The sequence below is a fragment of the Protopterus annectens genome, chromosome 4.part0, assembly GCF_019279795.1.
Source record: "Protopterus annectens isolate FY-2018-M chromosome 4.part0, PAN1.0, whole genome shotgun sequence".
Classification (NCBI taxonomy): Eukaryota; Metazoa; Chordata; order Ceratodontiformes; family Protopteridae; genus Protopterus; species Protopterus annectens.
This window is the reverse complement of record NC_056733.1, coordinates 636,690,133-636,717,059: the sequence shown is the minus strand read 5'-3', so window position 1 is coordinate 636,717,059 and position 26,927 is coordinate 636,690,133. Positions and strand designations below refer to the sequence as shown.

At 39.0% G+C, this 26,927-nt stretch overlaps 1 protein-coding gene across 7 annotated transcripts in view; it reads right to left on the bottom strand.

The window, feature by feature from the left end:
- Window positions 1–26,927, bottom strand: part of CLIP1 (CAP-Gly domain containing linker protein 1) — a 4,646,656-nt gene that overhangs the window by 615,783 nt on the left and 4,003,946 nt on the right. The window contains exons 22-23 of one of the 7 annotated variants that reach the window (XR_006364475.1): window positions 21,300–21,541; window positions 20,772–20,789 (exon numbers count right to left, since the gene is read on the bottom strand). The exons of 5 other annotated variants lie outside the window; for them this stretch is intronic. The gene's annotated coding sequence lies outside the window, so the exon portion shown is untranslated. Of the gene's footprint in view, window positions 1–20,771; window positions 20,790–21,299; window positions 21,542–26,927 lie in introns of those variants that run through there. One more of the 7 variants, XR_006364474.1, reaches the window with a different exon arrangement.

Below are 26,927 nucleotides of genomic sequence, written 5' to 3'. Positions count from 1 at the left end.
GAGAATTGCTGCTGACACAATAGCCTGCCCTGTAGCCATTCTTATTAACAGATCTATATCTGAAAATCTAGTCCCCTGATATCTGGAAAATTTCCCATATAATTCCACTGCACAAAGGAGGTAATTCAAAAGAACTGACAAACTACAGCCCCATCGCCATTCTTTCCCCCTATCTAAAATCCTAGGGAGGTGTATACATACACAAATCATGGAACACCTAAATCGTAACAAACTTCTGTCTAATATACAACACGGATTTCGGCCTTTGCATAGCACCACCACTGCCCTAATATCATTCACAGACACAGTAAACAACCACAGAAACAATGGAAAATTTGTATCTGCAATCTTTCTGGATCTCTCAAAGTCATTCGATACACCTGCACACAAGAAACTAATTCATATTCCTTCCAAACTAAATCTCAGTGAACCTACTATTGCTTGGTTCCAAAGCTATCTATTAGGTTGGCAGCAAGCAGTTCAGTGGCAGAAAGACTTTTCCCCACTACCTCCAGTTACTATAGGTGTTCCCCAAGGCTCCATCCTTGGACCCCCACTGTTGTCTATTTTTACTAACAACCTTCATACTTCTACACCACATGCTGCCATCCAATAAACAGATGACTCCACAATATGTGCTTCCTCTTTCATTCATGAACTTCATTCACTAACACAAGCTTCCTTTCTTTCTGTCAAATTTTGGCTCTCTTAACTCCCAGCTTATTCTGAACTCTAATAAAACTAAACTGCTGCTCTTCCATCCTAATAGATACACTCCACCATCTCCTCCATTCAACATCACATCCAAAAATAACACTATTATCTCACCTATCACTTACATTAAGTTACGTGGAGTTGAAATCAAAAGCAATATGAAATTTGATATTCATATCTCCCATACCATAAAGAAGGTCCACAAAAAATTGGGTATCCTATACAGAAATAAGCCATGTCTTACAAGAACATCTAAAGAAACAATAGCACGCAAACAACTCATCTCAACAGTTTCCTATGCTTCCCCAGTTCTCACTAATGTAAGAAAAACAGACACTGCAAACCTGAACTAATGTCACAATAAAACTGCCAGGTTTTCCAGACTCTCCTTATAGGTCCCACTACTGCATAGCCTTAAAGCAACTTAAATGGTTAGAATAACCACAGCTCATCCTTTATAACCAACTTACTCTAGCCCATAAAATTCTGTATCACCCTGAAAAAATCCCTGCTCTAAAAAAACTTACTTCATCCCTATACCAGTAACAGAGTGTTATGTTCCAATAATAAACTCCTCCTGGACGTAACTATAGCCAATAATACAGCAGGTGAATCTCTCTACTCAACTTTTATACCTAAAATATGGAAGTTCTTACCCTCCAACTTAACTACAACCCCAACAACGCAATTCAAAAAAACTTTAAAAGCTCACCCGGCTGATACATGGCTCTGCTCTTGTGCCACTCCTGGCTAGTACCAATCCGCAATATAACACCATTCTCCTCTCTTTCCTCAACCAAGTTTCACACTTACTAACCAGTAACTGTCGACTTTCTCCTTCCTCATTCATCACTTCAACAGTGCAGGCTAGAACCTCCTCAGTGTATTCAACATGTTCCATGCAAGACCTCGTCTGTTTCTTTGACTTATATAATACAGGGAATGCTCTATATCTCTCAGGCTTATATGTATGAGTGGCTATTCTTATCACACTTCCAGTATCATGATACCTTCCCTTACTTGTAAAACTGTACATAATAGTTTCCATGAATGAAATTTGTATCTTACTGTAACTCTCCCTGCATCATAACACTTTTCCTAAGTTGGAAAGCTGTATATATTAACTACTGTGCATGAATTTTGTGTAGCCTTCATTTATTATAATAACTACTGTTCATAAATATTGAGCTTTTCTTCCTGGGCCTCCACTGGAAAAGGACTTGTGTCCAGTCAGACGTTCCTGGTAACCAAATGTATAAATAAATAAAATAAATACTCCATCAGTGTTTTGTTTACTTTAAACAGGTCTGTGTGGAGTTGTCTTATATCTTCTTGCAGGTTACTGGAAGTAATTTCTGGCGGTTGCATTTTTTTTGCTGAACAGCTGCAGAACTTTCCCCAGTCCGTGTTTCCTCCAAACTTTTTGTAGCTGATTTTTTTCCAGGTGCTCTGTATTTCTTTTTTCCTGACATCCAGGCAGTACACTTACTAGCCAGTTACTGAAATGTACCCATAAACACAAAAGTCTACAGGATTTCTCTGTTGAGGTTCTGTTTTCACACTGGGAAAGCTAGAGTTAAGCTATTACTCAGTGTGCAGCCATCTTGGAAGTCTCATACAAGTCACTTTTTTAATCACTTAGCTTCTGTATTATGCTAAATAGGGAATGGTGTGGAAGGCTTTGGCAAAGTTAAAATACTCAATGTGTACTGCACTGCCATTGTTTACAGCCTCTGTAACCCTTCTGAAGAAGTTTACCATAATCACTAGACAGAGCTACCTTTCACAAAGCTAAACTTTTAGGGGTCAAGTCTAATAAGGTTCTTGATACTGCAGTTTAAGAGGTCAGTTATAATACATTCTATGGCTTTGCAGATGAGGCATGTAAGGCTAACAGGTCTGTTATTATCTGAATTGGTCGAAAGGCCAGCCATATAGAGGGGCTCACCACTGCAGTGTGTTACTCATCAGGGACAAACCCAACAGCTAAACAGATTAAGTGCTTTAAGGAATAGATGTGCAAAGGCATGTTTAACATTGTTAATTAAGCAACTAGGTAAACTATCAGGTTACATGGAGAAAGTACTTTTGGTCTTGGTTAGCACTTTTAGAAAGTGATCTGTGGAGATGGAGACTAAGGGATTCTGGTACTTTAAAGCTTTGAATAAAAGTTTCAGGGGGGTACAGCTGGCAATAAATGTTTGTAAGGATTCTGGCCATGTCTACTGGTTCAGAACAGGATGAGTCATTATAATTAAAGGAGGATTTATAACTATCTTTGACTTAAGAAGCCAGCCTAAGTTCACAGGCTCCTTTAGTGGACCATATAGTGCTTTTACTTATTTTTTTAAGTTTATTTTATTTTATTTAACAATGCTTTTGATATTTTCCTTGAGAAATGGAATGTTGTATCTGCTACATGAATTTAAGGAGTTAATTTCTTTGTTGCAGACTTTGTTAACAGTGGCGGAATACCAAGGTGGTTTATTTTTAATTTGCTCAGGATACTTGGTTCTGGTAGGGACTGTTAGCTCTCTGTATTTTTCTAAATGGGTGTATAACTCCTTGGTGAAGCTTTCTGCTGCATCAAGTGAATTGTGGTGTTTCATAAATGCGTAGTTTGAGGTTGATACATTTGTAGTCTTTAAATTCAGCGAGGTTTTGCTGCAGAGACTTTTGGGAGTTTAAAGGAGGACACAAATTTGATTTCAGTGCTCACTGGGGAAGGAAATACTAAAAAAGGAGTGTAATAAGTGGCCATATTTCTAAGAATCAAGCCAAAATGTCTTGTCCAGTAGTAGTATTTTTAACCAGTTGCTCAAGGAAGTTTTTGTGTCAAGTCTAGGAATGTTTGAGTCCATACTAAACTGGAAATATTAGTATCCCGGTTTACTGAAGGGTGGTTTAAGTAATCCAAAATAATAATATTTTTGGTAATGAGATTATAAATATTTTGCTAATAATTAAAATACCTAGAACATTAATGAATTATCCATGGTCATCATGAGACTAAACAGGTGTTCTGTAAGAAGTTATTAGTTAAGTAATCCTGTCTAAAGCAATATGTAGTTTAATGAGTTTAGTTTGTTTTTCCCTACGGATTTACCTGGAGGTAATATGCAAACTGACAAACATGGGGACTCCAGCACAATTAACATCAGGTCTTAAAATGTATAAAGATTAAAATCCAGGTATGGAGAGAGTTCTCTCTCTACATTTACACCAGGTCTTAACATACATGGATGTTTTCCAAATGTAGGAGTGCCTCAAGATCAGGCTATTTATTGTTTAGACTTCTAGCACTCTGGAGAGCCTCCTTAATGTGTTCTGATTTTGGGATCAATATATTAGTTATGATGGAATGTCTATCAACTGAACTCTACCTAAAAAAGGCAGTGAGTGAGAGTGTGTGTGTGTGTGTGTGTGTGTGTGTGTGTGTGTGTGTGTGTGTGTGTGTGTGTGTGTGTGTGTGTGTGTGTACATGGAGGGGGCTTAGCCAGTATGTAGAAGCCTTAGAACAAGAAGTGCAGACCATCCTCAGTGAAGCAAGCTGCACTGTCTAGCATTTTACTCATTATTACTGACACATACCGGATCCCCCTGGAATGACATCAGCTATTTAACCAATTACTGAGCCAATTATCTTTCCCTTTATTATCTAGGAATTACTTAAGGTGAGTGAAGGATTCTACTTAGAACATATGTCTTACCTGCATTTGTAACATGCATACAAAGTTCTGACATATGTCTGCATGTCATAAAAGGTGTTATGTCTCAAATCTTTAATTTATTTATCCTTTGATCAAGTTAGTCTCACTAATCTAGTGACCTCTTTTGAAGGGAGATATACAACTATGGGAAATTTGGCCAGGGTATAAGACAACTTCCTACACTCTTTGGAGTTGCAAGATGGTGCCAGAACCCTATGGGAAGCAGCAACATGGAGAAAGACAGAAATGCTATGGAGAGTTTGGAGGTGGAAAGTGAGAATTTGTAGTAAAATCTATTCAATATGGAGCTTCAGAACGTGAATAAAGATTCCTGTGTGGTAGATGTTACAAATAAGCAGAGTTTAGCTGCCTCCATGGAGAAGTAAGTAAGTGAGTCTCTTGAAGTGGTGCAGACAAGAAAACTGGCGTCAGGAGGGCTTGCACATGATTTTCTGGTAAGCATAACTGAGCAACAAACTGAGGTGGTGTCTGTTTTTTGGAAACAGATAATGCATTAACTAGGGCTGCCACCTTTTAAGCAAGCCAAAGTGGGGCATGGGGGTGTGGCCAATATGACACTGGCCACACCCTCTACCATGGCATCACCACCCGAGTGGTGAAGGAGATGTTGTTATGGGCACTACGGATGGCTGCTGGAGTGGCTAGCTGGTTGGTGGGAGTAGCAGCTGGATGGATGGCAGAATGAATGGATGCATGGCTGGATGGATGGCTGGCTGCATGGCTGGCTGGCTGGAGTGGTTAACTGGTTGGTGGGAGTAGCTGCTGGATGGATGGCTTGACAGATGGATGCCTGGCTGGATGGATAACTGGCTGCATGAATGGATGGATGGATGGCTGGCTGGATATATGGAGGAGGAGGAGGATGGCTAGCTGGATGGAGGAGGAGGATGGCTGGCTGGCTGGCTGGAGGAGGAGGATGGCTGGCTGGCTGGCTGGAGGAGGAGGATGGCTGGCTGGCTGGAGGAGGAGGCTGACTGGCTGAAGGAGGAGGCTGGCAGGAGGAGGATGGCTGGCTGGCTGGAGCAGGATGATGGTTGGCTAGTTGGAGAATGGCTGGATGGCTGGATGGAGGAGGATGGATGGATGGCTGGCTGGAGGAGGATGGATGGCTGGCTGGCTGGAGTAGGAGGATGGATGGCTGGAGTAGGAGGATGGATGGCTGGAGTAGGAGGATGGATGGCTGGCTGGGTGGATGGAGGAGGATGGCTGGCTGGATCGCTTGTCATTAAAAAAAAAAAAAATCTTGGTCTTTTTTTAGCGGCTGTAGAAGCGCTTAAAACAAAGCGCTCCTAGAGCTGCAATCTTTGCAGGGCTCATCCTGCCCCAATCCCCATCCCTTTCGTGAACTGCAGCCAATTGCTACATGAATTAAAGCACCCGGACCTAACAGGCAGCAGTTTTGCCTGCAGGTCCAGGTTGGTGACGTAACTAATTGCCGTGAAAAAGCCAGAAGTAATTGCAACTTTTCCATGACAATTCAGTGCGATCGCAAAAGCAAGACTTTTGAGGTCCCACTACTTGATACAGCGGGCAATGGGATAAGGTGGCTTAACCCGTGAGTGTTCCGCTGACAACGAGATGGGTGGCAACCTTAGCATTAACTAAGAAGTATTCAGCAGTGGCAGCAAGCAAAAAAGGAGAGCAGCAACAATTTGTAAATAAAACTGTTTTTAAAAAGAAGAGAAGTCCAACTGTAAGTATAAGAACAAAAATGACACTATAATAGACAGATATTGTGTATGGGACAACTTGGCAACAGTTCTGGCTTTTAAAGATTAAGAAATTTGGTCTTTTATACATATTTTGAGAGAAATTTTTTGTAACTTAAGATTTGAAACTGATGACATTTCTGGAACTATGTAACAAAAAGGACATTTATTGTGGAACAATTATTCATTTTCTGGTAGTAACTTAAATGTTAAAAAAAATGTTACCTTGCAGTCTTCCAAGATGGCTGCACACTGATCAACAGCTTAATTTCAGCTCTCCCAGTATGAAAAAGAAACTGAAAGACAAGGTCAGGAACTCATTTTTAGCTAATTCAGTTACTGGTTAGCATATGCACTGTTTGAATGTCAGCAAAGAAGAAAACTAAGACAGGCTGAAAGAAAATCAATTATAAGGTAAAGAGAAAACAACTGGGAAGAATCCTGCAGTTGTTTAACAAAAAGCAGTTCAAGCTCCAGGTTTAGTGCAAAACATGGCGTAAAGAAATCTAGATGAAAAGTCAAATGTGCTCATAGCTGATTAAAATAAACAAATCACTGAAGCAGTATACCAACTGAAATATCAAAAGGCTGAAAAAATGAAAGAATCTTTAAACAGATATGTGGTTGAGCTGATGAAACTGCAAAAACTGGTGGTCAAAATGCAGAAAAAACTGGATGAGTATAACACTGCTCAAAAACAGATGTTGAAAAAAATGGTACAATTAGAGGACAATGCATGTACGGAAAATATGAGATTTTCTGCTGTACCACAGAAACAAGAAGGAATAGACTGTATTGTTTTTATGAAGGCACAATTAAGCAACTGAACTGCTGTTCCAAAGTAGGATCTCCTAAATGAAAGGGCACAACATATGTATGCTCCAAACCTGGCCTTAAAAAAGCAGCCAAGACCTGTGTTAGCAAAAATGAAATCCTACCTAGCAGAAAGAGTTGATCCTGACAAAACTGTGGCAAAAGGGCAAAGTATTAAAATTGGGGACAGCAGAGTATTTGTAGAAAATGATTACTCACTGTACACCAGGCAGAAGAGAAACAACATTTATTCCAGCAATCAGGGAATGTCCAGAGGCAGGTATGAGAATCAAGCTGCTATACCCAGCTGTCTTCAGAATACTTTTTTTCTGAGAGGGTCAAGGTCTTTTTTTGATGCAGAGCAGGTTAAGGAGGAAATACAGAAGTTTCTTCAAAAAAGTGAATCATCAAGCAGAAGGGGACTCTACTTCTCATTCTTCTAATAATAAATCACATTGAGAGATGTTGCCAGTGAAACCTTTTCCAATGTTCTAAAGTAAAATGTTTGAGAGACAGAGAAAAGCACAGTTGACTAAAAGAGTTGGGAATACCATAGAAATGAACTGGATTCTGGAGCTGGGAGATAGTGATAAACAGGATGAAGAAGACAAGCAACTAAAAAATTAGTGAATAAATGTGAGATTACAAAGATTCAATCACATTTGCGAAATATGGCTGTACAAGAAAAGGTGGAAAGAATGGACTTTGGTTGACTCAAACTTGGGAACCGAAATGGCATTTGCCTCACTATGTGTCATTAATGTTTGGAAGGATACTAAGGGCAGGGGAAGAGGAAGGAAAGGGGAAACTGTAAGTACAACCATTTCTGTTCTTGAGAGTATTTCTATAAAACTTTTCAGGATATAAATAGCATGCTTTATAGCAAAACATTTTTAGTTGCATGTAATAAAGATAATAAAGTAAAAGTAAACATGCTGTTTTTTTTTCTTCTTTTTCAAGTATCAAGAAATGTAAGTTACAATGCAAAAAGAGGAAAAGAGGCTAGACAAAGGCATATTTAACTTAACAGGTTGTAATCTTGGCTTGTTGCGGTAGGAGATGGGATTCAAAAGTATACAGATCATAATACATGTAGAGTTGATATGTTTTCTCCTACTTTTGCATAGGTGAATGTCTGGATTAAGACCCTTGGCTTAATCTGATAACCTTTTAAGTGTAAATAAATAAATAAGATAACACTGAATGTAATGAGGTTTCCCTTTAACAATAAATGCTTCAGCTTATCTTTAGAAGTCAAAAGCTGAGGGATGCATTTTTTCTTAGTTTTTCATGGAGACAAACCGATTACAGGGCAATAAAAAAGCCAAAGCACTGGTATCTTCAAGGCTAAAAGTTAATGTTTTCTGAAATCATGCAAGTTTTTTTTCATATCTGGGAGGGGAATAAAGACAAAACACCAGTTACTGTAGGTACGAACACAGTTACTTGTGGCTTAGCATGAATAACCTCAACTTTAGATTATATAAGGCCTGTGTTTGCAGCTGTCTGTCTGACACAGCTATTCCTATTAGGAGGGGATACAGTTATTCGTATTAGGAGGGGTTAAACTTCATTATTTGAAGATGTATGCAGTTTTTTTGTACGTGTGTGTGTGTGTGTGTTTTGAAGGTTTTCATTAAAATACAGTCTCTTGCAAAATGTGACCTATGTTTAAATGGAGATGAGAAAAAAAACTTTTTATAGAACTAACCTGCCAAACATTAATGGGTACATATATCACAAAAGCTAAAAATAGACATTTAAAAAAGATGTCATATACAATAGGTGGGAATAATGACTTCTTATAATGGTGACACTTTCCATACTATCTTGAAATATGACTGGTTTCATGGGTATAGAGAAAAAGGAAAGAATATATATATTAAGAAATGCTGAGTGTAAATAACAATGCTAAAGGAAACAGATTGGGAAGGAACTGAGTATGTGAATTTGATAAAGACAGGATTTCAGGATGGATATTCAGCAGAATATCAGGGCAAAGTAAAACAGGACTACTTATATTAATTACACGAGGAGCTCCAATGCTGATAGAAGAGGAAAAAAAAAGATAATAGTGGAAGATTTGTGGAAGTAACGGGCTACTGGCAGAGGGGGAGAATTATGTTGGCATGTATCTATATTCCAACTAAAACCAATGTAGAGCTTAGGAACTTTTTCGGAGAAATAATCAGCTTTCAGCAGGGAATATTACTCACAGGAAGGGACTAAAATTTGACTTGCAAAAATTAGAATGTTTCTGGTGGGCCTAAAAGGGAAAATATATCAAAAGAGGGTAGATTTCTCAAGACATTTATGAAAATATTTGATATGCAAGTTGTAAATTCAGTAGTAGGAACTCTGAGAGAATTTAGATATTATCCCCCAAGGTACAATAACTGGACTAGACTAGATATAAATTATACTTTTCAGGAACATGTGCATTTGAGAGCTTTGACAAATATATTTAAATTACTAGTCTCCCATCAGGTCACAAGTACTCATCACCAGTTGAATTCTGCTCACTGCACACTCGGGCAACTCTGCAGTCCACGGCTACCACCCCACCCATACAGTCTAGGAAGAAATCAGTACTGCAAAACTAAACCAAGGATATACCCTTTGAGCCTGAAGAGTAGGGTCAGTCCACCCAGGTATTCCACATCACACTCTGGCAACTCTGCAGTCCATGGCTACCACCTCACCCATACAGTCTAGGAAGAAATCAGTACTGCAAAACTAAATTAAGGATATACCCTTTGAGCATGAAGAGCACAGTCAGTCCACCCAGGCATTCTACATGTATGTGTTATGACAGTGAAGCTTTAACATTAACTGTGTTACTTAGTAGTTCTCAGTGTGCTAATAACACTGACGGAGCCTTGTTTCCCCCCAGCTTGTGCAGTAATCATAACTGTCGACTACACAGTATACACTTAATTCAGGTCCTTCCTATTCTCTGTGATTAAAACTAAACCCTTAAGCAGCCCTTTCAGTGCTGTTTGCCTTAGTTTTTTATCACTTCAGCCCCATTTGTTTATTTTCATCTCTATACATTCCCCTTCATTGCTAATGTATTTCCCTACTCCCCTATTCTAATCTGTGCATAAACTGGCTACTAATAAGCAGGTCAATGTGAAGACACACTCCCAACCTTAATAAACTTTGCTGTGTCTTCTCTCCTTCACTTTACAAGTAGAGTTTGTATTACTACTCACCCCCTCTGAGGACTTCACTCATAGTTTTCCACTGCTTGCCTCTCTGGTTTGGCTGGTTTCTTTGCATTGCACCTGATTCACACCTGAATTGCTACCCCCACCCCCAATACTAAATCAATATTATATTCCTGCTGTTTATGGAGTCATCTTTAAATTATCAGTCTCCCGTCATGACACAAGTGCTCATCAGCAGTTGAATGCTGCTCACTGGTAAGCCATTAGACCTCAAGAATTTCTTAGTGTTGTTTTTAGCTAATTATTTGGTCACTACTTAAAGAGCTACTAGTGGCAAATATAATCTTCTTTACCTCCCCAAGTGTATACTATCAAGCTGCAGTATAAAACTAGAGAAATAAAATATAACATCTGCAGTATAAAACTAGAGAAATAAAATATAACATTTTACAATTACTTACATTGCATGCACATAAATCAGGTACCTTGTGGTTTGTTTGGCCCCGTTGTGTTCAGGCTTGCTCCACCCACCCCCAGTGGTGCTAAATAGTTCTAAAAACCACACCCTCTCCACTATAACCTATCAACGATAACCTAGATTAAACCACTCCCTACCTGCCACTAATCTAGCTAGTCTTCTTAATTTCCTCCTGCTCCAAATACAGTTCCAGCATAATGCCCCAGCCAGGCACTATGTTAGCCCTCAAAATACTGCTACTATTTTCGCTGGTACCTCTGTTACTCATTCCATATCTCCTCAGCACCTATGAAAATCAGCCCTACCTAGATTTCCACTATCCAAAATCCCAAACTATCAGCACATTAATATCAAAAAAATTCTGACCACTTCATAATTCCCCACATACCTGACCCCATCATTCCTAAAAACTACCACTCGATTAGACCTAAGTATATCAGCCCCAAAACTAAACATTACCAAAAATTTATAAACAAAATTATGACACGCATAGTTACCTTACATTACAGCCTGAAAATGGATGGAGTCATCCACCCAAACCCTGGCCCATCCCCACCTGCTGATTCCAGTTCCCAAACTAATATTCCTTCTAACATAACACTGGCTAATAAGCCCCCTAATTCTCTCCTGACCTGCCAACTAACTATCAGAAGCATAAACAATAAGGTCTATAATCTGCATGCCCTCTTAGCAGTTTACTCCCCCGATGTATTACATCTTACCCCACTCTCCTTCAGCTTTCAGCCTGTTTCTACATCACTTATCAAATCTGTATTTGAGAAATTAAAACAAACTACACTAGCAGCTGATCTCCTCCCACCAGAGTATCTGCAAAATGCAGCAGATGCCATTGCATACTCCATCTCCATCATAATCAACAGAACCTTATCTGAAGCCACCATCCCCTCCATTTGGAAAATATCTCGTGTAATACCACTCCATAAGGAGGCAACTCCTTCAAACTGTCAAACTATAGACCCATAGCTATTCTGTCACCATTGCCTAAAATTATGGAGAAATGTATCCAAAAACAACTTATGCATTATCTTACCCCGAATAAGCTGTTGGCCAACTCTCAGCATGGTTTTAGGCCAGACCACAGTACCGCCTCAGCCCTCCTATCCTTCTCTAACACCATAAACCATAACTGAAATAATAGAAAGCTTTCTTCAGCCCTCTTTTTAGATCTCTCCAGGGCCTTCGATATGGTCAATCACCAAATACCCATGCACACCCTTAAGGCATTCTCACTAAATAGCCATGCGCTTCAATGGTTCCAATCTTACCTGTGTGGTAGACAACAAGCCATCCTATGGCAGGACAAACTAGCAACCCATCTACCCATCACCCTAGGTGTCCCCCAGGGCTCTATATTAGGACCCCTTCTTTTCTTTCTCTCTATTAATGACATTTCCACTGTCATCCCAAATGTTACCTGTATCCAATATGTGGATGGCTCCACCTTGATTTGTTCAGCCACCTCAACAGATTTAATGACATTAACCCAGAATACTTTCAATATAGTAGAAAACTGGCTCTCTAACCGTCAGTTGACATTAAACCCTAACAAAACAAAGCTGCTTCTTTTCTCCCTCACTTGTAAGTCTTCCTCACTACTCTTTACCATAAATCTAATAATGGTACCTTTATCTCCCCAGATGCGCAAACCAAATTCTTGGGTGTCACAATAGGCAACACCCTCAAATTTGATATCCATGTCAATCAAATTATCAAAACCATTAAAAAAAAACTTGACTCCCTATGTAAGATCAAACCTTTCCTTACTCCATTTGCTAGGACTGCTATTGCTCATTCCCATCTACTCTCCACTCTTCTCTATGCATCCCCTCTACTCACTAATCTGAACAAATCCACTCTTAGCAAACTCTCCAGCTGCTATAACCATATTGCTAGATTTGTAACAGGAATGGCCTATAGGACCCACCACTGTCACAACCTAAATCTTCTGGGGTGGCTAGAATGGCCTAGCCTACTTCAGTACAACCAGCTTATAATTCCCCATAAAGTTCTCAACCACCCTGATAAAACGTCTGCACTTAAAAATATCATCAACCCTTATAGCAACCTGAGGTCACTTCGCTCTTCTAATAAACTACTGGTTTAAACATCCAAAATCAACAACTCTGCTGGGGACTCTTGGTTTGCTAACTCTGCTGGCAAAACTTGGAACTCTCTTTCTGCTGATCTCACTCTTGAAACCTCTCTTACTCAGTTCAAAAAAAGCCTCAAGCCATACTTTAAAACTCACTGGCTATGTCCTTGTTTAAACCCTGACTAGATCCTCCTCTATAGTCTGTAATCATGTTACATTGCCTAGTCAATTTGTCAACACTGTTTTAAAAATGTATGATTATACTATCTGCTTGCTCAACTGGAGCCTGTAAACTGTGTGTAACTTGTAATCATTTTGTGATTTTTACTCTGTGTTTTACCTTGGAGCTTTTATCCCCGGGCGTCCGCTGAAAATGGACATATATCCAGTCAGACTATCCCGGTCAACAAATGTAAAATAAATAAATAAATATCCAATAAATATTATAGATCATGGGCCAATACAAGCAAAATAAAAATACAGGGTAATGAACTAAAAATGAAACACTGGCACTTCCTTACCTAGCTGTTGAAAAGATAGGAATTTATGGAATAGATAGTGGAAATTATTTGGAAGTTATTAGGGAAGACAGAAAGTACTCCAGAAGATACAGCTAGTGAGAGGGAGAAAATAAAAGTGAAGTTTAAAAACTGAGTAGAAATAAAAGCAAATTGAATACGGTTAAGTAAAAAGAATTATTTAGAGCGGCTGACAAATGTTAAAGTATTGCAAAATAATGGGAATAGCACAGAACAAGAGAAGGTACAAATAACAAAAATGGAAGAAAATTGAAAAACATGGAAGACATTTTAAAAAGATATTCAGAGGAGCTGATAAAACTGCAAAGAGGGGTCAAATGCAGAAAAGGATGGTTAAGTATAACACCACTCATTAAGACTAATTTCTGTAAAAACAAGTAATTTTTCCTCAGAAAAACATTTTAAAAAGGCTTTTCCCAAAAGCGTATTAACTTGCACAGGCTCAGAGAAGTGCTGGTCAGCACTGATCACTCAAAGTCCACAGGGAGAAGTTTCTGAAAGTTTGGCACCCTAACACTGACTTTTTATGTCTCTCCTTGCGCACTTAAGTGGCTAAGTAGCATGAAAACTGCCTTGAAGCTTTAGATGCTGGCCGGCTAGCTGTCATATTCTTGTTATAATATAACCCACACATCTTAGGCTACTGCAACAGTGATCTAATGAACATTAACCATCTGTCCCAGCATTAGTCCCCCCCTCCAAAGTTTTTTTTGAGAATTTAAGCAGAGGAATTATGAAACAAAAGGTCCTAACCCAGAGGAACATTTAACACTTATACTTTCACATCCTCTGTAACTATCTCAAGTCTAATCCAAGCATGTCTTCTCATTACTGTCACAGTAGCAGAAGCCCTGGAAACAGCATCCATAGCATCATAAATGCATTTAATTGCATGCTTGGTTACCTGAGATAATGAATTAATCATTTCCATAACACTGGATTTAATCTCCAAATTTGGAATGTTTGCAAAGGATTGTGTCATACGAGATAAAATGGAGAAAAGCTATTCAGACATACTAGTGTGACAATTTAATGTCCTGAAAGTTAAGCAGAAGTCAATACTTTTTTTGCTAGGCCTGTCAATGCCTTCCTGTCCTTATCATTTGGGACTGAATTAAAAGGTGAAAATGTTTTGGTACTTCTCTCTGCATCTAAAAATAAATGGTAGGGTCAGGAGAGGATTTTTTTAATAACAGTACTTATGGATATTTGGAAATATATATATAAAACATGTCAAGCTTTTTGGAGCACAGGATTGGGAATCTAGTGATTGATATAGATGCAGCGGAGAATGCATTCCCAATAAAGCTCACAAACTGGTTGAAAAGGCACTGGCTATCTTCTGGGAGATGAATACTTCTTTCTTCTCCCATTTGAAAAAGTCTCATCATTACTCTAGTGTTCTAGAGACAGTATCATATTCCTCTGTACACATTTTTATAAAGCACTACAAAATGGATTCCTTTTCCAGCTCCAGAACAGGCTTTGCTAGGACCATTCTCCACGGGCTTGTGGATTAGTTGATTAGTTGATTGATCTACTATATTTTTCCCCTTTTCTTCCTCAAGCTATGGTAATCTGCCCTTATACCTTAGGCTGCCGCAACAATCATCCATGTTTGAACATAACAGCCCACTGTTGAAGTAGCCTTCCTTCCCTCCAGCCCCCCTTTTCTTGCTTGTATTTTTTGGTGTTGCCAGGGTGTGATTTGTCACCTTTTTTATATATAGCTACTGCTTGATTTGTTTCCTAGCATTGTTCTTCAGAGCTTTTGCCTCTTTCCTGGGCAAACTAAAATGCACTAAAGCTTTCCGAGTTTCACCTGCCCTTTTATGGAGCTCTATTCAAGCTCCTGATCGTTGGAGCACGTGGAAGGCACCTTTAACTTTGGGAAGCTGGACAGCTATAGTAAGAGTAAGACCCATAGGTGGAACAGAAAGAAGTAAGAATGGTGGACTAAAAAAATTAAAGGCTTTGAATAGTCCTTGAGCAAAGTTAAACCATTCCTCCTCACTCCCATTCTGAGAAGAAGGGGGAATGCTTACATCTTCTAAGTGTGCTTTCTAGGAGTGTCTACATGTATGGTCTTTGATGTTGAAGCCATAGGTCTTACTTCCATGAGCAAGCCACTGATGTTTTCCCTCACAAGAACCTCATTGATATTTCCCTTATCCTCATATAGGACAATTTACAGATGTCCCACCAGACAAATGGTCTGTTCAGATGTATGGAGGACCAGAGCCACAGCAGCTTACAAAAAGGATGTGCTAGGGGATCTTGGAGAAGAAAACTGACAGGCTGAGGGTTGCATTTGCACCTCAGCAGTCATCCACAGAATGAATGAAAGGGGCATGTATAGGTATCTTCACTCACCTCTTTCAATGTCTTCTACTTACCTGAGGTGATGGCCTGCTACACAGAAATCCAATGACACAGCTGCTCACACCAATTCCTTTAGACCTCTGTATTTGGGGAAAATCATAAAGGGATTTCAGTCTACTCCTAACAGTTTTTGGAGTAAAGGATAGGCAAAGAGAACAACCTGATGTCATATTCCGTCCCCAAATGAAAAAGTCAACTAGAGGCGGATTCTACCTGGTATTTGGTGTCCACAACTACATTAGAACCTTCTTCAAGATGCAAGCAAAGATTTTCAAGAAATGTCTAGAGAAAAAGAAAGGATGCCCAGTGGGGTGTTTATCTGCCTAAAGGCAAAGTAGCTGAAGTTGACCGGTAACACTAAGAGACAGAAAACCAACAAGAGTCTGTATGAGCATACTTACGGCAAGAACGTTCTGAGTTTTGGCTCATACTTAGCATGTCCTCTCATGCTAAGAGTAGACATACAGCATGTGAGGAAGCATACTGAAGCTTTGCAGACTGGGTGGATGTATGGTATCCTAGCCAGGATATAGCCCATATTGTAATGGCTGCTGCAATGAAGGTCTAATAAAGTACACAGTCTACTACTTATGCAGCTTTCCAGTCCCACAGCATTATCCTCAACTAGTGAGGGATCTAGTTATCCTATTCTCCTGTATTCTTGCTTTGGTGGATAAAAGGTATTGCATCTCTACCTCCCATTTGGGGGTAATGTCCCAAGGTGCCACTACCTGACAGATCAACCACTAAATGAATTTAAAATAAATATAACATACAGCTTAACATACTGTCAATGGTGAGATGTGAAGGGATTTATAAATAAATATCAACAATATAGTACATGAGGCAGATGACGAAAACAAATCTAATATTAATGAATAAGCACAAGTAAACTACAAATTTGTAAAGTGTTATTGAATCTGGAAGAATAAGCTGTATTCTCCAAGTCACCTAGATAAAAATTTAATTCTGGGTTGTTATATTTATTAAAGAGGGGTAAACCAATGATGTATTGTATCTGGTAATGTGGAACACTTGTTTCTGGAGTATGCCAAGGATACATATTTTATATTACTCCAGAAATACAAAAAATTACAAAATAACCCAGGCTGCCTTAAGAGTTTCAGCTCAAAAAGGAATTACTGTCAAGGTTTGCACTTTACCAGATTACATCCTTATCCAAATGTTAAAACTATTCATCACAAATACTGGCCATTTATTACACAGCTTATGTCACATAGAATGGCATTCTGTTATTGGGCCTCCACTGAAGTATGTTATTCGTGTATTCTAAACTTATTATTATTACTTATTATACTGATATTATTCTAAACATGTATTATGTACAGTAGCAGTAAGCTTGTTTTTGGGACAGGGTCCTCAGACCAACTTTTAACTTAATCCATTTCTGTCTGACATAATTATTTTGCATTTGAAGATCACAGTGATTTAGAGCAAAGTTCCCCTGCACGTAGGGAGTTGCACGGCAAATGGCAAGACCATCAAAAAGAAACTAAGCCAGCAACAAGTGAGCCATGAATAAATTGTAGTTTATTACAACTACTAAGACTTCATAATAAGCTAAGTAAACAGACCGGTTTCGGCCTGGATTTATCCTGGCCTTCTTCAGTGTATAACAGAAAGTTTTTTCTGTTATACACTGAAGAAGGCCAGGATAAATCCAGGCCGAAACCGGTCTGTTTATTTAGCTTATTATGAAGTCTTAGTAGTTGTAATAAACTACAATTTATTCATGGCTCACTTGTTGCTGGCTTAGTTTCTTTTTGAAGATCACAGTGATTTACAAAAAAAAGTGGGAGTTGTCATGAGAGCTCAACTTGCATCTAATTATACTAATTTATTCATGAGTCACTTTTGAGAGAAAGTACCGCCACACCACCCATGCACAGACTGCAACCATTACTGGCAGGTGCCTCACAACCTACACTTCCCCACAAAGAACCATCCCAGCAGCCAGGGACTGTGATTTGATTCAAACCCCACCACCAATGAAAGATAAACCATGATATCCATCATGGTTTTATCAAAAAGAGATTCCATGTGTGGCATACAGATATTTTTTTATTTCACATGGAATCCCAAAGAATTAATAACATTTTTGAAGAATTACAAGCAAATTAAAAAACAGCTTTTCTAAAAGTGTGGATGCTAGATCAATTAAATTTTGGGTACATGATTTAATGGAGACACTAGCCAGAAGATCTAGAAACCAAGTAGTTAGGAAACAGAAGAACCTTCTTCCAGCTGACAGTGTGCAACCATCATCTTATTTATGCTTTAACAAACTCAGAATTTTTGAAAGCACATAAAAATACACCTAAGCTAATGAACTAAGAAAAAAAAAAATAAGGTTACTTGTGACGAGTTACAGCAGGGGAATTACATGATAGTACAAGGAAAGTAGAAAAATATGGGGTTATGGATAAGAAAGCTATAATAATAAAGGCTAAACAGAAAGGAGAAACAGATACCTTATATGTGATAATTTAGTCATTAAGATGTAAACAACCAACTATGGACCAGCTGCCTAAGGTTCAGTTAACAGCTTGGGTGACTGACAACACAGAACAGTCATATGGGCATTACCATCTCTGGTTAGGAAGGCTATCCTGTAGGACTCTTAAGATATCAGTTTATAAGCCTATGCTAATTTTATAAAGTAGAATACCCTGCTAAGGAGATATATGCACAGAATAATGCTGTGTAGCTTAATAGCACTGTAACAAAGAGAGTATAGTGTCAAAATGAAGGTTTGCAACAACAGTTGAAATGAACTTTTTAACTAAAGACCTGGAAAGATATTTAACTGGTACCAGATGGGGAGTGCATAAAGTGATCTGCATGCATTTTTATGTATTACAATGGTTTTGGTTTCAAGATAAATAATTAAACTAATAAAAAAAAGATAAAAACAATCCAGTTTTCTAATTTTGAAGACAGCACTAATACATTTTAGAATGATGGATGAAAAATGCAAAGATCGCACCTGCAAACGAGCAGTCCACTGCTGATATTGAAAAAAATGCATGTCATGGTTCAGGAGTTGGCCAAAGTAGCTCTCTCATTTCCAAGACTGTCTGATGTTATTGCTGATCATTCTTCAAAATTTGCTGCACAGACACAAACAGCAATCTAAAAATGTCAGCCAGCTCCAAAAGCATAGAGGGATAAAGCTCCAACTACAATCTAGGTGACCCCAAACCTGAATAGGAGCTTGGGTGTCTACTGGAGCTAATATGTTGGAGGGTGAAGTGACGTAGCTATTCTGGCTAGCCTCTCTTTGAGGAGGGCGGGTGGGGGGCACATGCCCAGGTGTAATCCCCACAGTAGAATCTCCACTGAAGATTGGAGATCATGTGGGAGTGCTGGCTTCAGGAGGGTTTGGGCATTCTACAAGGGTTATATCACATGTGGGAATAAGTGACACACCCTTGACAACATGTCCATTGCTTTGAGAGCCATGGGACAGTACAGGTAAAAGATCTAACAGTAACCAGCCCATTAAATTATTTAATCTGGTTACAAAACGTGTACAAAGATCCAACAATTGATGGACACTGCATTCAATGAAGACACAGACCTATCTTGGGTTTAGAGGCATCTATCAACATTTCCAAGCTGGTAATTTGAGTACAAAGTTAAGGTCAGGAACACCAGAAACATAAGAGGATAACTGAATTTATACACTGTTAGACCAAAGATTCTGGGAAGCCAAATATCCATTGATGTTCAATGCAAAGTGCTTTATGATTAATTTTTAAGCCTTACTTTGCTCTAATAATTACAAGAAACACAAAACGATCCAAGTCATATAACACAACACCCCCCCCCCCCCCACACACACACACACACACACACACACACACACATGCAGGCAGGCATCAAATAATCATAAATGCTCAAAGAAAGACACCAGCACAAAATGAAAACAAGGTAAAATAAGTTATTAAACACTTTTTACTATAATGTAAAGCTATCAGAATACTTATCTGTGCCAGTACCTGATACATAACTACTGAAAGTTAAATTTCAATAGCAATACTACTTCTTTGATCATGTTGTGCTATATTGCACTCCCATAGTTCATACTGCTAAAGCAAAAGGTCACAGTTAAAGATTATACTTATGATACTTATGAAGCTGTTACTTGCTTCTGTGAACTTTACAAAGCTACCTGTGTATGCAGTCAAGTAGCTGCATCACTTACTGCTTTTAATACAATACACTACTGGGCTTTGTATGTATTTGCAGTCAGCACTTCTACTGTCAAAACTCTTACTCGCTTACTCATGTGCAGCTGTGTCAAAAATGACAGTTCACACAAGGAGCTTGCCCAACAATGTCACAAGGGAAGGAAAACCTGCTACTAGTGCACCAAACTTCTCACACAGATTAGCATGAGTATGTTGTACAAAGATTAACACTACTTTGGGAAGAAATGCCAGAAAGTGACCTAAGGACACACAAAGCAATACTAGGCAAAAATTAACTTCAAACAACAAAAGCATGTGCGTCTCTCTCCCTCTTATACAGTTAAGCTATTCTCTATGGTTACAGTACCAGACTAAAATTGACCAAAGTATTTCATGATTTGCTGCAGCAATGAACCTTGTGATACAAATCAATCCTTATTCTTAAGGTGGTCTGCATTAAACTACATACACTTCAGCAGGTTGGCTAGCCTACTTAACAAATAGTCAAAAAAGCTGTAGCAGAACTAGTGTTGTGGATCAAGTCCTTTAAAGGGAGACCTGAAGCCAATGGCACAATAGTATCAAACCAGTATAAAAAAAAAAAATCATAACAGTAAGAGAAGCTAACCACAACTTCTGGCACACAACCTACAGTGGGTCCCACATAATGTTTGGGACTCAAGTCTTCAGGAAGGGCAGTCTATAAAAAAAGAAAGAATTGCCATAAGTCACAAAATCTGCACACAAAGCACCATTTTCAGTCACTTCATTAAGCACCACAAACGGTAAAAGTTACTATCTCAAAAAGAATTTAAACCGATGAGGTTTTACAAAACTGTCAACCTGTCATAAAAGAAAATAAGACAATGGGATAAAATGAGTAAATAATCACCTAGCAGGAAAGGTCATATTTTAAGATATTCCATCTAAACAGAAAAGGAAAATGCAAAGTATGAAAAACTGAACCATGCCCATGTTTTTAGAAATATTACAGAATATAAATGGCATGCTCTGAAAATGAGTGCAACTCTATAAGATCAGTCCTTGGCTTTCTGTAACCTTTAAAATACAATCCCTATATAGGCACATGACAAGACCATATACTACGGTTTTATCACTGTCCCTTCCCAAACTATACTAGAAGTTCTGTCACAAATCGCAGCAATCAAGTTAACATTCATGTTGCATACCACATTTATGTAAATCTGAGGTGTACTTTTCAGCTCCAATGTGGTACATTTTACAGCTTAGATAGCTGAAGATTTCAATTACAATAAAGCAATATGCACAAAATGTTTTGTACTACTGCTGAGAGTTTGTTGGGATGACTGCAGCATTTTACAGAGCATCAGCCATAAAGCGGAGTATAACTCTATGAATTACCCAGATTCTTCTCTTGTAAGGGACATACAAAAATCTATTAATGAAATGAATACCTTAAAGTGTTACTGGGCAAGCTTTAAATGCAAGATAACAAGAAGCACGTTAGAAACATGATATTAAAATGCAAAACACAAAGGAAAGTATCCAAATCAGCAATAAAAAGTCTTGGGGAAAATGGTGTATTTTACAGAAACAGCAAGACACATTGAAGAATGTTTGCAGCCAAATGTATGTACAACACATCTTAAAATAATAAAAAAGTTATTTATTGTAACGTGGATAGACTTTTTTCAGTCTTACCATTAAAGACACACAGTTAAAGCAAGGAAAGCAAAATCAGGAGAGGAAAAAAGAGTGAAATGAGCATTGGTTAAGCAGCGCAAAGTCAAGCACAAAAACAATTAGCATTCCATAAGGATGTAATCTAGAAGAGCAGAGATCAACTCACTGTATAAGGTTTACAAAATATATTTTTACATATATTAATATTTCTTGTACAGGATAGTTTTCGTTTTACATTTAAATAGGTACACCACACTTAAAAAATGTATGTGTGTGTACTCACACACACATATAGAAATATATATATATATATATATATATATATATATATATATATATATATATACACACACTCAAAGAAGATAACAGTTGCAGGTTAGAAAACAATTAAAATTCACAACAAAATGAGGGAGCTATGCAAGAACTACCTGATCAGTAGATCTATGAGGCTCCTACAGCTTGCAGCACCATGAGATACAAATTACATGTTAAACAGGATCTCTGTATATTACAAACTAATCATCAATGACAGGACAAATTAACCTTTTGCCATGTGCTGGCTACATACAGACACTCTCACAAACAGCTCAATTCTCTTGCTGAAGCTAAGGTGCATGGAAGAAGACCAACTGCTCCCCATGACGAAAGACTGTAATAGACAGCAATATTTGTTTAAAAAAAGTACAGCTGTGTAAATAACCTTAGTGTAACAGTATATGACCAACTAGACAGCTTTTCAAAGCTTAAGGGTGCCTCTCAAGGACGTCAACTGGCAGGAGCTCAAGCAGAGTTGCATGTAAAAGACAGACTGGCTAAAGCTTCATATCTTTCTTGCCCCAAGAAGGAAAAATAATGCTGGGAAATATAAAACAAGAGGAACTATACACAACAAAGGTATGTACAACCACATCCTGGCATTACAAGGCAACATATACAGTGGGAATGGAGACAGGAGATGGCTACTGCAATAGTCATCTATTACTACATCTACTGTTAAGGAAAGTTTACTTACACAACTGTACTGTGTTCAACATTACATCATTATTGCACTAGCCTAAGGTATTTGGGAAAACTACTATAGCTTAGAAAAGAGGAGGAGGAAAAAATTAAGAATCCACACGTCCCTGGAAAATGGATGTTGCAAAGCCAATTCCAGACCTGGAAAAGGAATCCAGCTTGCAATGCTTTGTAAAAGTATGTCTCTGTCTTCAAAGAGAATAGGAAATGTAATTGTTCTTCAGATACGTACTTCTGCAATACCCCTAGTCTTGGCAACAAGTACTTGGAGCTCAGCAGAAATAATAATGTAGAAAAGTTCAATATAATAGCAATTATAGAAGTCTGTGATGTGTCCAACTTTGGTTTTCCTAGAATATTATGTCTGTTTTAGAACCAATAAAACAGGAGGTGCCACTTTATTGCTTATTGAAGAAAATTTGATTTCTGGCTTGGTACACATGAATAAGACTTTAGAAATGCTGGCTGTTGGCCTCAGTAACGTATCTTGTGGTAATACTGTGAGATTTATAACACCTTACAGAATGTCATCAATAAGTAAAAAAACAAAAAAAAAAGTTCATCAATAAAGGCTTATTGTGCCTGCTTATTTGAACTGTTTCTTTCTGAAATTGGTACTCCTTGTTTGCTGTTGCATAGACTAAATTATACAGCGACCCCCCATTAATATTCAAAAATGTGCACGCTGATTGGTCAGCATACACATTGTAAATCAGAGTTACAGTAATGGAAAAAGGTCCGGTCGCCCGGAATTTTTCCATTACTATAACTCTTTTTTACAGCAACGGAGAATGCAAGATCTCCATTGCTTCACACTGTCTCGCTATGTTAAACGAGTTTAACATAGCGAGACAGCTTTAAAAAAAGCAACGGAGATTCTCAGGTTGTTTTTTTTAAAGCTGTCCCGCTATGTTAAACTCCTTTAACATAGCGAGACTGGTTGTAAAAAGCAACGGAGATCTTGCTTTCTCCGTTGCTTTTTTCAAAACTGTCTCGCAATGTTAAATGGGTTTAACATAGTGAGACAGCTTTAAAAAAAACAACGGAGATTCTCTGTTGCTTTTTTTAAAGCTGTCTCGCTATGTTAAACCCATTTAACATAGCAAAACAGTTTGTAAAAAGCAACGGAGATCTTGCTTTCTCTGTTCCTTTTGCCCACAGCTCTGATGTACTGCGTAGGCATACGCATGCGCAGTACATCAGAACTGCCGCAGGATACTGGACAGCTGCGGAAGGGCAGCAAGGAGGCATTATACAATGCCATTATTTAAGAATAGTAATTTTTTTTCTTAAATAATGTCACTGTATAATAGCAATAACCCACTTCTGGGTGTGGGTAATGTTGGATTTACCCATGGTTGGCTCTGTTTGGCCACTCAGGCTTCGCCCTCGTGACCAAACCACACCAACCGTGGGTAAATCCAGCATTACCCAAACCCAGGCGTGGGTTATTGCTATATTTAGACCTGCTGAATCTAGCTTCGTTTGTATAACTTGAGCACTAATCCAGACAATCTTTTTTTGGAGAAGGTTCCCTTACATCCTAATGGCAGGAGTGTGCAGTTAGAACTTGTCTGATCAAAGACTGCTGGAACGGAGCTCAGTTTTTAGCTTTTTATTGATTAATTTGTTTAAATCAGTTTGCTTATTTGCTACTGTTATATTAAAAAAAACAACCAAAAAAGTATACACCTTATGCACTGTCTGCTCTTCAAAATTTCCCTTAGAACGGGACAGTTTGTTTTTTAGTTTTAGCACTAAAATCTGTTTCTTTGAGCTCAGCACTTGTTCAGAACTCCTTGTAAGCACTAAATAAGCTGCAAATTACTGCAGCACTCAACTTTCCTCACTTGTCTAGGGGAAAACAGTTTTTAGTACTTAATAAATAAGCACCTACCCAGGCATGTCTAAGGGTCAGCTCACCGGACTAGACAGTCAAGAGGAGAAGGTAAACACTTGCACCACACCACACTCATTGCATAGTCCCTCAAAACCTACACCACCAAAACACACAAAAAGAAACACGAAACACGCACCTACATTTGTGGAGGCTCTCAATATAAATCTGCTCAAGCAACCGAGACCTCCAAAGCAGAAATGCAAGCAACCTCCACCCCGCAACACAACCCAAATAACACACAGCCCACAGATTCAGTGTGCCACTCAACCACAACCTATAAGGCAAAACAATGCACCCAACACTCTAGTTATAGGTGACTCTAGTAAGGCACACTGATGTTCCACTCACCAGGCAAAACAAGGAGAAAGTTACTGTCAGCTGCCAGTCAGGTGCCAGGATCCGCCACATAACACACACACTCAGGTCACTCCACAATAAGTGCAAATATGACTCTGTCATTGTCCATGTTGGTGTGAATGACCTGAGACGTACCTCCCTGGACTACATGAAAAGAGACATGGAGGAGCTCTCCGATCTTGTAGCCCAGGCAGGTATGACCCTAGCCCTGAGTACCATCCTGCCATTACCCAGAAAGATACCACAGTACAAGGACAAAATGATTGACTTCAAAAATTTCATAAGCTTCTGGTGTCATTCTTGGGGATCGAGTATCTGTCTATCTGGGATGAAATGATCGACAGACCACGATGCTTTGCCAGAGATGGCCTGCACCTGTTGCCTCTGGGATTCCAGATACAGGCTAAGGCTCTTGCCACCCCTATAGTACCTTTTTTAGGCAAGATTCAAATGACAAATTCACCACCTAAACAGGTACAAGCAAGCAAAATCTGAGGGTAATGCTACTAAATGCTAGAAGTCTAAACCTCAAATTGCATTCACTCGAGGGACTCCTTAAAATGGAGAACACTGACATCTGTGCAGTGACAGAGACCTGGTTCAAGGCTCCCGAGAGCACCCCTGCATTACCACGCTATAATTCATACCACACCTTTCAGCCACCTAACTTGGACCGAAACACTAAAGGCGGAGGCATGTCCATATTCATTAAAGATATCCACACCTCCAGACTAGTTGCTCAGCATAATGCATCCGAGATTATCCAAGTGCAACTAACTCTGGGCAAGACCACAATCCAAATTGTAACTAGCTACAGATCCCCCACCATGCCCTAGGATTCCCACTCCTCATTTCTTGATACACTGGAAAATATTAGGGTACAACCCAACACCTTAATAATGGGCGATTTTAACTACCTCACCATTAACTGGGAAAACTACTCATGTACCAACTCTTTTGCTCAAAGTTTTCTGGAATTCATAAATTTCAATGCATTGGATCAACTTATTCATACCCCCACCAGGGGCAGCAATATCCTGGACCTGATCATTACCAACATGGGCGACCAGTGTTCTACACCAGAGGTCAATTCCTCTTTGGTCAGATCCAACCACAAGCTAATCACCCTAGACATCCATATCCCGTCCCCCACCCCCCATTAGGGAAACCACCGTAAAACATTTCTCCAAAGCCTTCACACTTCTTAAGACAGAAGTGGCAAACTTCACAACACTCATACAGACGAACAATAGAGATACGAGTGCTGAATCCTACACAAATGCACTTTATAAGCACTTACACGAGTGCATGGATCATGCTATCCCTAACAGAACCAAGATGGTATCCTCCAAAAAAAGGAAGCTAGTCTGGTGGTCCCGGCCATAAACAAACTCTACAACAAAAGAAAGAAACTGTTGCAAAAAAAAAGAGTAAAATCCCATGATTGGAGGAACTTCCTGGTCAGCCTCAGTAAGAATTTGAGATCCCTCATAAAATCCTCCAAAGCTAGTTACGAAAACAAAATCACCACGGATTCTAAAGACAACCACAAAGCATAATATAGCTATGTCAAGAATCTCAATGGCAACACTCAGATCTGCTCTGAGTTACAGCACAATGGCACTAAATATACAGAACCAACTGATATTGCCAACATCCTGGCAGATAGGTTCAGCGCTAACTTTACCGCCCTCTCACCCCCTAAAGGGCCCTCCTCTATACCAGAAGAATCCAAAGTTCCTGTAATCACGGCTGCACAGGTAAAAACCACACTCTCCAAAGCCAAGAACACAGCATCCATGGGACCTGACAACATCCCAGGCTGTGTTCTACACGAACTGCAGAATGAAATGGCACCCCATCTAAGCACCATATTCAATCATAGCCTCACCTCAGGCTTTGTGCCCACTGAATGGTGCACAGCGATGGTTATCCTACTCCACAAAGGGGGAGCCACCACGGACCCCGGGAACTACCGCCCCTTTAGCCTAACGAGCCTGTTCTGCAAGGCCATGGAACATATCATCATGGATCTTATACATAAAGACATTGGCAATCTCCAAACTCTGGACCCCACACAGTTCACGTTTGTAAAAGGCAGATAATGTCTCCTAAACCTGATAGA